The following is a 9,582-nucleotide window of genomic DNA, read 5'->3' as shown; positions in this document are numbered from 1 at the left end:
TTTCTGTTAAAGAAAAACCCGGCGGACGTAGGGTGGTTATATTTCGCCTTTCGGGGCGGTATGTCACTCTTCCGGGGTGCCCCTTCCTCGATTCACGAGTGGAAGAGGAAGTTTTTCTTTCTGGCGTCTGCGGCGCCTTGGGGGTTCGAGCCAAGGTGGGGACACCCTCGGCTGAAGGCCCTCAACAAACTCTCCGAGCCCACGGGGAGGGAGCTGAGGACCCTGGACTCTTTGCGAGCCCTTGGGAGGGGCAACGACCTGACCGAGCTCCTGCGGGAGGACGCCCTGGCGAGCGTGGGTCTGAGCTCGGCGCGCCCCGAGGGTAAGGGCGGTTGCATTATTCTATTTATTTATTTCTTGTTCTCCGTCTTTACGGTCACTGGTCTGACTCTTAACAAAATTCTTGATTTCAGATATTCCACGCATGTCGACCAGCAACACATCACTTTTCTCTCGCCTGAGGAGGCGAGAGGCCGAGGCCGGGGGTGCTGTGCCCCAGCCTCGGAAGAGGGCGAGGACGGACGGCGCTTCTTCGTCGGCCGGGACGAGTGGCCCCGAGGCGGGGGCCCCTGCAGCCGACCCGAGGCGGGAGCGGGTTGTTGGTGATGCGGGCCCGTCGGCCCCTCCTTGCCCTACCCCCCTTTCCCAGCGGGGGGAGCCGTCCGTGGTCCGGCCGCAGCAGCCAGGACCCGGGCTTACCCGAGGCACCGAGGCGAGCGGCTCCGGGACCTCGGGTTCGATCGTGCCGAGCTCTTCCCGGGCTTTCCGAGAAGAGTCGGTCGAGCCGGACTCTTCTATTCTCGAGGGGCGCTCGGCCTTTCAAGATGCCGAGGTCGCACGCTCCATGTTGCGGCGTGCGGTGCTTCCAGCGGACCGGGCCGTGTTCCGGGGTATTTCGCTGGAGGAGGTCGTCGGCAGTGCTTACTGCAACACCGCCCGGGTAAGCTTCTTTCTTAATTTCCCCGAGTTTTTAGCGTACATATGTGCTTTTCAACTCACAATACCCTCGTTTCTTTCTTTTCAGCATATCCTCGAGCTCGACACCATGGCGTTCATCGCCCATGGGTATCGGGAAGAAGTTCAACAGCTCGGCCAGCAACTGGAGCCGGCCAAGAAAAGAGTCGCCGAGCTGGAGGCGGCGTTGGCCGCGGCCGAGGCTCGGTGGACAGCCACCGAGGCTGAGCGCCTTGCCATGGTGGGGGCGCTCGAGGAGGAGAAGGCGGCTCATGCCCTGACCAGGGCAACCATGCGCGGCACGGAGGCGCGCTTAGGGGAGGTCCAGGCCAGGGTCGCGGCCCTCGAGTATGAGGAGGGGGTCTTGCGCCTCCGACTCGGGCAACTTGAGGCCCGGGAGAGGAGGGCCCTCGAACGAGCCGAGCATGCTGTGGAACTCTTCAAAGAGTCGCAAGAGTTCCGCGACATGTTGGAGGAGGAGACGGTCGACGGTTTCCTTCGAGGCTTCGAGAACTTCCGGGAGCAGGTGCGCCGGTACTGCCCTCAGTACGACTTCTCGACGGTCCGTCCGAGGGAGGACCGGGGCTGGGGGTCCGACGTGCAAGCCCTTCCTGCCATCCTGACGTCCGAGGCGGGAATATACGAGCAGGACCCCGCCGAGCCTTCGACGGGGGTAGCCGAGGCGGACGGTGTCATGGAGGCGGCTCCGGCGGCCGAGATCGACGCTGTCCCGGAGGCGGCGCCCGAAGCTCCTGCTCCCGGCCCCGAGCCTCTTGCATTCTCGGGGTCATGCTTCGCATGGTGGAGTAGGTCGCTTCCCTTCCTCGTCGACCTTCGGAGTCATTGTAAAAGGGGCTCGGGCTTCCCATGGACCCAGCGACTCCTGCCGGAGTTGAGAGGATCTGGGGAGGCTCTGTTGATTTGTAGCCCTTTTTGAGATCGAGGGGGCTTAAGACCCTATGGTCGGACCTCGGAGCGCCTCAACCTTGGTCGAGGGATCTCACGTCAGGTCGGCGGGTTCGTGGACGCTTTGCTGACCTGTGATACCTCCCGAGGTCGAGGGAGTCTGGTTCTCTACGGTCGACCCCCGGGGCATCCCGACCTTAGTCGAGGGATCGTTCGTCAGGTCGGCTGGTCTGGGCACGCTCTACCGACCGGCGACGCTTCCCGAGGTCGAGGGAGTCTGGTTCTCTACGGTCGACCCTCGGGGCATCCCGACCTTAGTCGAGGGATCGCTCGCTTCGGGGATCGGGGATCGTCGACCGCTCCCGGGGGTCCACTTTGTGGCGCCCCGGGTGGAGCCACCCTTTCCACCCCTCACGGCGCCTTCCCGAGGTCGAGGGAGTCTGGTTCTCTACGGTCGACCCTCGGGGCATCCCGACCTTAGTCGAGGGATCGTTCGTCAGGTCGGCTGGTCTGGGCACGCTCTACCGACCGGCGACGCTTCCCGAGGTCGAGGGAGTCTGGTTCTCTACGGTCGACCCTCGGGGCATCCCAACCTTAGTCGAGGGATCGCTCGCTTCGGGGATCGGGGATCGTCGACCGCTCCCGGGGGTCCACTTTGTGGCGCCCCGGGTGGAGCCACCCTTTCCACCCCTCACGGCGCCTTCCCGAGGTCGAGGGAGTCTGGTTCTCTACGGTCGACCCTCGGGGCATCCCGACCTTAGTCGAGGGATCGTTTGTCAGGTCGGCTGGTCTGGGCACGCTCTACCGACCGGCGACGCCTCCCGAGGTCGAGGGAGTCTGGTTCTCTACGGTCGACCCTCGGGGCATCCCGACCTTAGTCGAGGGATCGCTCGCTTCGGGGATCGGGGATCGTCGACCGCTCCCGGGGGTCCACTTTGTGGCGTCCCGGGTGGAGCCACCCTTTCCACCCCTCACGGCGCCTTCCCGAGGTCGAGGGAGTCTGGTTCTCTACGGTCGACCCTCGGGGCATCCCGACCTTAGTCGAGGGATCGTTCGTCAGGTCGGCTGGTCTGGGCACGCTCTACCGACCGGCGACGCCTCCCGAGGTCGAGGGAATCTGGTTCTCTACGGTCGACCCTCGGGGCATCCCGACCTTAGTCGAGGGATCGCTCGCTTCGGGGATCGGGGATCGTCGACCGCTCCCGGGGGTCCACTTTGTGGCGCCCCGGGTGGAGCCACCCTTTCCACCCCTCACGGCGCCTTCCCGAGGTCGAGGGAGTCTGGTTCTCTACGGTCGACCCTCGGGGCATCCCGACCTTAGTCGAGGAGGCGCTACGGGGGGCCGCGAAGGTACTACCCCGTTGTTGGTGTCGAGCGCCACGGGGGACTGCGAAGGTACTACCCCGTCTTCCCGAAGTGTCGAGGGGTCTGGGCACGCACTGTCGACACTCGGGGCATCTCGACCTTAGTCGAGGAATCTTGCACCAGTCGACGTTTCACCGTCCTGCGATTCTTCCCGAGGTCGAGGGAGTTTGGGACTCTACGGTCGAGCCTCGAGGCATCCCGATTTTGGCCGGGGGATCTGAGGATCACAGACGACCCAATATTAGAAGAGGATTACAGTCATCAAAATGAGAGAAATATTTGCAGAAAAAGGAGCTGAGTCCATTATCCTGATTATCTTGAACCCCTTGGGGTTTCACTGGTAGTACATTCGTAAATTCTCGGAGTTCCAGCTTCGTGGGATCAGAGTCCCTTCCAGGGACTTCAATTTGTACGCCCCTGGCCGTTGTACCCGGGCGATTTGATACGGTCCTTCCCAGTTTGGGGCGAGCTTTCCTTGCTCGGTTGGTTGAGAAGCCTCGGCTTTCCTGAGGACGAGGTCCCCTACTTTGAAGAGCTTGGGCTTAACTCTGGAGTTGTAGTATTGGGCCGTTCGCTGTTGATATCTCGCCATGCGCACCCGGGCGACCTCTCTTGTCTCTTCGACGAGGTCCAAATTGCTCCTGAGCTGGGAGGAATTGGTATCGGGGTCGTAATGCTCCACCCTCGGAGAAGGCAAGCCGATCTCCAATGGGATGACGGCCTCAGTGCCGTATGCTAGGTTGAAGGGGGTCTCTCCCGTGGGCAGTCGGAACGTGGTCCGGTACGCCCAAAGGACATTGTACAAGTCCTCGACCCACTGTCCTTTGGACCGATCAAGCCTAGCTTTGAGTCCCTGCAAAATAGTTCGGTTAGTTACCTCAGTTTCCCCGTTTGTCTGGGGATGGGCAACCGAGGTGAAGCGATGATCAATGCCGAGCTCAGAGCAAAACTCCCTGAAATGAACATTGTCAAATTGTCGACCATTGTCAGATATAAGGATACGGGGTAGTCCGAATCGGCAGATTATAGACTTCCACACGAAGTCCCGCATCTTTTGCTCGGTGATCCGGGCAACAGGTTCGGCCTCGACCCATTTGGTGAAGTAGTCGATGGAGACGACCAGGAACTTTCTCTGTCCGGTGGCCAGGGGAAAGGGCCCCAGGATGTCGATCCCCCATTGGGCAAACGGCCAGGGGGCGATGATGGAGGTCAGCAGAGCTGAAGGTCGGCGCTGGATATTGGCGTTTCGTTGGCACCGATCGCACTTGCGGACGAAATCTGTTGCGTCCTTCTGGAGTGTGGGCCAGTAGTATCCCTGCCGCAGGATCTTGTGGGCCAAGGCTCGACCCCCCAGGTGATTTCCGCAGATCCCTTCATGGACCTCTCGGAGGGCGTAGTCCGCCTCGGAGGGGCGGAGGCATCTGAGAAGGGGAGAAGTAAATGATTGTCGATAGAGTTTATTCTCGTACAAGACATACCGGGGAGCCTGGCGCTTGATTCGGCGAGCCTCCGTCTCGTCATGAGGTAGAGTTCCGTCCTGAAGATAGCAGACGAGCCCGTCGATCCAGCTTGGCTCGGAGTCGATGCACATAGTGGGCTCGGGTTCCTCCGTGCTGGGGACCCGAAGATACTCGAGCGCTGTTCCCTTGGGAAGCTCGCTCATGCGGGAGGTGGCCAGTTTGGATAGCTGGTCTGCCCTGAGGTTTTCCGCTCTGGGAATATACTGAATATTGAAAGAATTCAGGGCAGATGTGAGTTCCCGCACCTTTTGGAGATACTTTTGCATGAATGGCTCTTTAGCTTCAAAATCTCCTTGGACCTGATTCACCACCAGCTGGGAGTCGCTGAAGGCCGTCAGGTCTCCCACTTTTAGTTCTTTCGCCAGCTTGAGCCCGGCGATGAGAGCCTCATACTCGGCCTCATTGTTCGAGGCCGGGAACTCGAGGCGCAGAGCTTGCTCGGCCACCACTCCATCTGGACTGGTGAGGATAAGTCCGGCCCCGCTGCCCCCCGGGGTCGAAGACCCATCCAAGTGCAGGACCCATGGTTGCTTCGGGGTCTCCTCCACGGACTCAGATGGCGGCTCGGGGTCGTCCGGAAGGGTGCACTCCACGATGAAGTCGGCGAGTATCTGACCTTTGATAGCCGGCCTGGGCCGATATTCTAGGTCGAATTCCCCGAGCTCGACCGCCCATTTGGCGATCCTCCCCGCACGATCCGACCTCTGCAATATCTGCTTCATAGGCTGGTCGGTTAATATAGCTATCGTGTGGGCTTGGAAGTAAGGCCTGAGTCTCCGAGCCGAGATGATGAGAGCGAAGATGGTCTTCTCAAGTTTAGAATATCGGGTCTCAGCATCCCTGAGAACCCGGCTGGTGTAATAGACCGGCTTTTGGAGCTTGTCTTCTTCCCGGACGAGGACCGAGCTTACTGCAGCTGGGGAGACGGCCAGATATAAGTAAAGAATTTCGCCCTTCTGGGGCTTGGTGAGCAGCGGGGGAGAGGCCAGAAGGCTCCGAAGCTCTTCAAAGGCTTGCTGGCATTCTTCTGTCCACCGGAAGTCTTTCGGCCGTTTGAGGCTCTTGAAGAAGGGGAGGCAACGCTCGGCTGATCGAGAAACAAACCTTCCCAGGGCGGCTACCCGCCCCGCGAGCCGCTGCACCTCCTTAACTGTCTTTGGAGGCGACATCTCTTGCAGTGCCCGGATTTTCTCCGGGTTGGCTTCAATTCCGCGTTGGGTCACTATGAAACCCAGGAACTTGCCCGAGGTGACTCCAAACGCGCACTTCGCCGGATTGAGTTTCATTTGGTATTTTCTGAGCTTGGCAAATATCTCGTTGAGATCGGCTATGTGGTGTTCCGCCGCTTGGCTCTTTACCAGCATGTCGTCCACATAGACTTCCATGTTCCGGCCGATCTGGTCTTTAAAGATTTGGTTGACCAGTCTCTGATAGGTGGCCCCAGCGTTTTTCAGGCCAAAGGGCATCACCTTGTAGCAGTAGGTGCCCTTGTCGGTGATGAAGGCCGTCTTCTCTTTGTCTTCTGGCGCCATTCGGATTTGGTTGTATCCTGAAAAGGCGTCCATAAAAGTTAGCAGTTGGTGTCCTGAAGTGGAGTCGACGAGCTGGTCGATGCTCGGGAGAGGGAAGCTGTCTTTTGGGCAGGCCTTGTTCAGGTCGGTGTAGTCCACGCACATACGCCATTTTCCGTTGGCCTTCTTTACGAGGACTACGTTGGCGAGCCTATCCGGGTAGGAGACCTCCCGGATGAAGCCGGCTCCGAGGAGTTTGTCCACCTCCTCGGCCGCAGCTCGTTGTCGCTCAGGGGCGGAGCCTCTTTTCTTCTGCTTTACAGGCCTGCTGGTTGGCCTCACCTGGAGTCGGTGGACCATGACCTCGGGGTCAATTCCTGGCACGTCCGCGGGCGACTAGGCGAAGACGTCAGCGTTGTCCCGCAGGAAGCTGACGAGGCGATTCCTCTCATGGGCGCCGAGGCCGGAGCCAACCTGCACGGTTAGCTCGGAAAAATTTTCTTGTAGTGGGATTTGAATAAGGAGCTCACCGGGCTCTACTTGCTTCTTCCAGAGAGTGTCCCTCGCGTCGAGGGTTTCTATGGGCAGTGAAGGGCCCATCGGGCGGTCTGGTGCCTCGGCTGGTTGCTTTACTGTGTGGGCCGCCATGTAGCATTGCTTGGCGACCAGTTGGTCTCCGCGGACCTCGCCCACTCCTTGGCCGGTGGGGAACCGCATGAGCAAATGGCGAGTTGAAACCACGGCTCGAAGGGCGTTTAACCCTGGGCGCCCAAGGATGGCGTTGTAGACCGAGGGCAGACGGACCACCAGGAAGTCCATCCTCACAGTGCTCTCCCGGGGGGCGAGGCCAACTGTGACAAGGAAGCTAGCCTCACCTTCAACCGGGACCGCATCTCCGGTAAACCCGACCAGCGGGGCATTGATTCTCCGGAGGTGTCCTTCTGTCAACCCCATTTTTTGGTAGGCATGGTAGTACAAAATGTTGGCTGAGCTTCCATTGTCAACTAGGACACGCTTTACATCAAACCTATTTACAATCATTGAGATGACCACAGCGTCATCGTGAGGGGTCTCGACCCCTTCTAAGTCCTCGTCCGAGAACGAGATGACTTCATCAGTGCGTGGGCGCTTCGGGGGTGCTCCCTGGGCGGCTGTTCCTGCCGAGGTCCGCCCAATCATGTTGATGGTGCCGGCGATAGGCCCGTTGCCGCCAGGATTTTCGGTTGGTGCGACATTCTCCGCCGGCCTCCTTTCCTCATGTCGGTTCCTCACGAACCGGTTGAGTACTCCCCGTCTGATGAGCGCTTCTATCTCGTCCCGGAGTTGGAAACAGTCCTCCGTGTCGTGCCCGCGATCTCGGTGGAAGCGGCAGTACTTCCTGGAATTTCGGGGAAATCTCGTGTCTCGCATAGGAGGCGGGGGTCGGAAGAAGTCCCGACCCTCAATTTCCATCAGGATCTCGGCCCGAGGAGCATTGACGGGTGTATAGTTCTCGTACCTCGTCTGGTACGTCCGGGGCCGTGGTGGAGACCTCGGACGAGGAGGTGTCCTCTGCTGAGGTCGCCCCTGCTGACGGGGCGGGCTCCTCAGTCTGGGGAGATTCTTCTCTCGGCGGGGAGACCGGCTCCTTTGTCGACCGCGCTCCTCGCGGCGCTTCTTCCGCTTCTTCGAGGTGGGCTCGATTGCCCCCCGCCTGGAGGCGACTGCCTCCTCGGCCTTGGCGTACTTCCGGGCTCGGGCCAGCATTTCGGTGAAGTCGGCCGGGAAGCTCTTCTCGATGGAGAAGAGGAATCGGTAGGAGCGGACCCCAATCTTCAGAGCCGACATGGCTATCGACTGGTCTATCTCGCGAACCTCCCATGTGGCGGCGGTAAAGCGGTCCAGGTACTCTTTGAGGGACTCCCCCTCCTTCTGCTTGATGTCCAGGAGGGAGTCTGATGTCCGTCGCTGGCGCCGGCTGGCAGCAAAGTTGGTGGCGAACTGCCTGCCGAGCTGCTCAAAAGAGGACACCGTGTTCGGCTTCAGACCAGAGAACCAAAGCCGAGCGGTCCCTCGGAGGGTTGCTGGGAAGGCCTTGCAGAGTATGGCCTCCGAGGACCCTTGTAGGGCCATGAGGGCCCGATAACTCTCCAAGTGGTCGAGGGGGTCGGTGATTCCGCTGTAGGGCTCCACCTGAGGCATTTTGAACCTCGCGGGAACTGGCTCGTCCTCGATCTGGTGGGAGAAGGGGGACTTGGTAGTGAACTCAAAGTCCCCTTCCTGTCTTGCCTTCTTGCTGTGGAGGGCCGCAATCTGGCGCTCCAGATGCTCGACTTTTCGGTCGAGCTCCCCCACCCGTGGGATTGTCGCTGTGGTTTGCGCCAGCTCACGGTGATCCGGGGCTGACTCCGCCTCAGAAAGTTGGGGTCTCCGGTCGAAACCTTCTCCCGGTAACTCTCTCCGGGGAGAAGCTCGTTCTCCATTGTTGGCTCTGGAGGAGCCATGCAAATTTTGGCTGGGGAGAACCGGGCCGTTGGGGAGACACTCCGGCGGGGCCTGGGCCTGCGGGGGAAGTGCCGGTAAAGCCTCCACGCGCCGCAGGCCCTGAACGGCGGCGGCCAGGGCCTGGACTTGCTGTGCCAGGGCATTGAACTGTTCCGGCTGGACCTGAGGAGCTGGGTCAGCCGGAATTGGAGAATTCTGGACGGAGTGTCCAGGACTTTGCGGGGGACGCCGGGAGACGTTAGAGGCTCCCTTACTTCTCAACTTCATGACTGCTACTCGGGCCCTTCCTTTAGCGCCAACTGTTGCTGGAAATTGGACCCGGGGGCAATCTTCGGTCGAGGAGAGGGAGCGACTGTTAGTCCTCACGGCGGGGCGGCGGTCTGTCGGCGGGCGGCGTCCTCCGTCCGGGGCGGTCGGAGAGAAGGAACAGCAGGTCCACGCAGCGGGGCGGCGATCCGTTGGCTGGCGGCGTCCTCCGTCCGGGTGCCTGCACACGAACCGGTGGCCGGGTTCTCCGGCGCCGGCCCTCCGACGCTCAAGGCAGGGAAGGGGCAAATAGTGGGGAGAAGGAGATAAACAGTGATTTTTGGGTGTATGAATGTTCCAATCCCCTCTTGAGAGGCCAAGGCTCCCTTTTATATGCGGGGGTCGGTTTACCTGTGATGTAACAGGGCGAGGCCGTAGTACGGCTTGGCATGTTGTTCAAGTCGGCGCTCGGTCAGGCGAATCATTGCACTGATGTCGGCGGTATGGCCGAGATCAGAGACTTATCATAGTCGACTAGACCCTGCTGGGTCGATTTGCCGTGGAGAGCTGGGGATCCGTAGATGTCAGGAGCCATG

This window comes from Phoenix dactylifera, chromosome 3, assembly GCF_051530095.1.
Source record: "Phoenix dactylifera cultivar Ajwa chromosome 3, Ajwa_hap1_PhDact_Kaust_v1.1, whole genome shotgun sequence".
In the NCBI taxonomy this organism is placed as follows: Eukaryota; Viridiplantae; Streptophyta; class Magnoliopsida; order Arecales; family Arecaceae; genus Phoenix; species Phoenix dactylifera.
The sequence above is the reverse complement of the archived record's forward strand: the minus strand, read 5'-3'. Positions refer to the sequence as shown.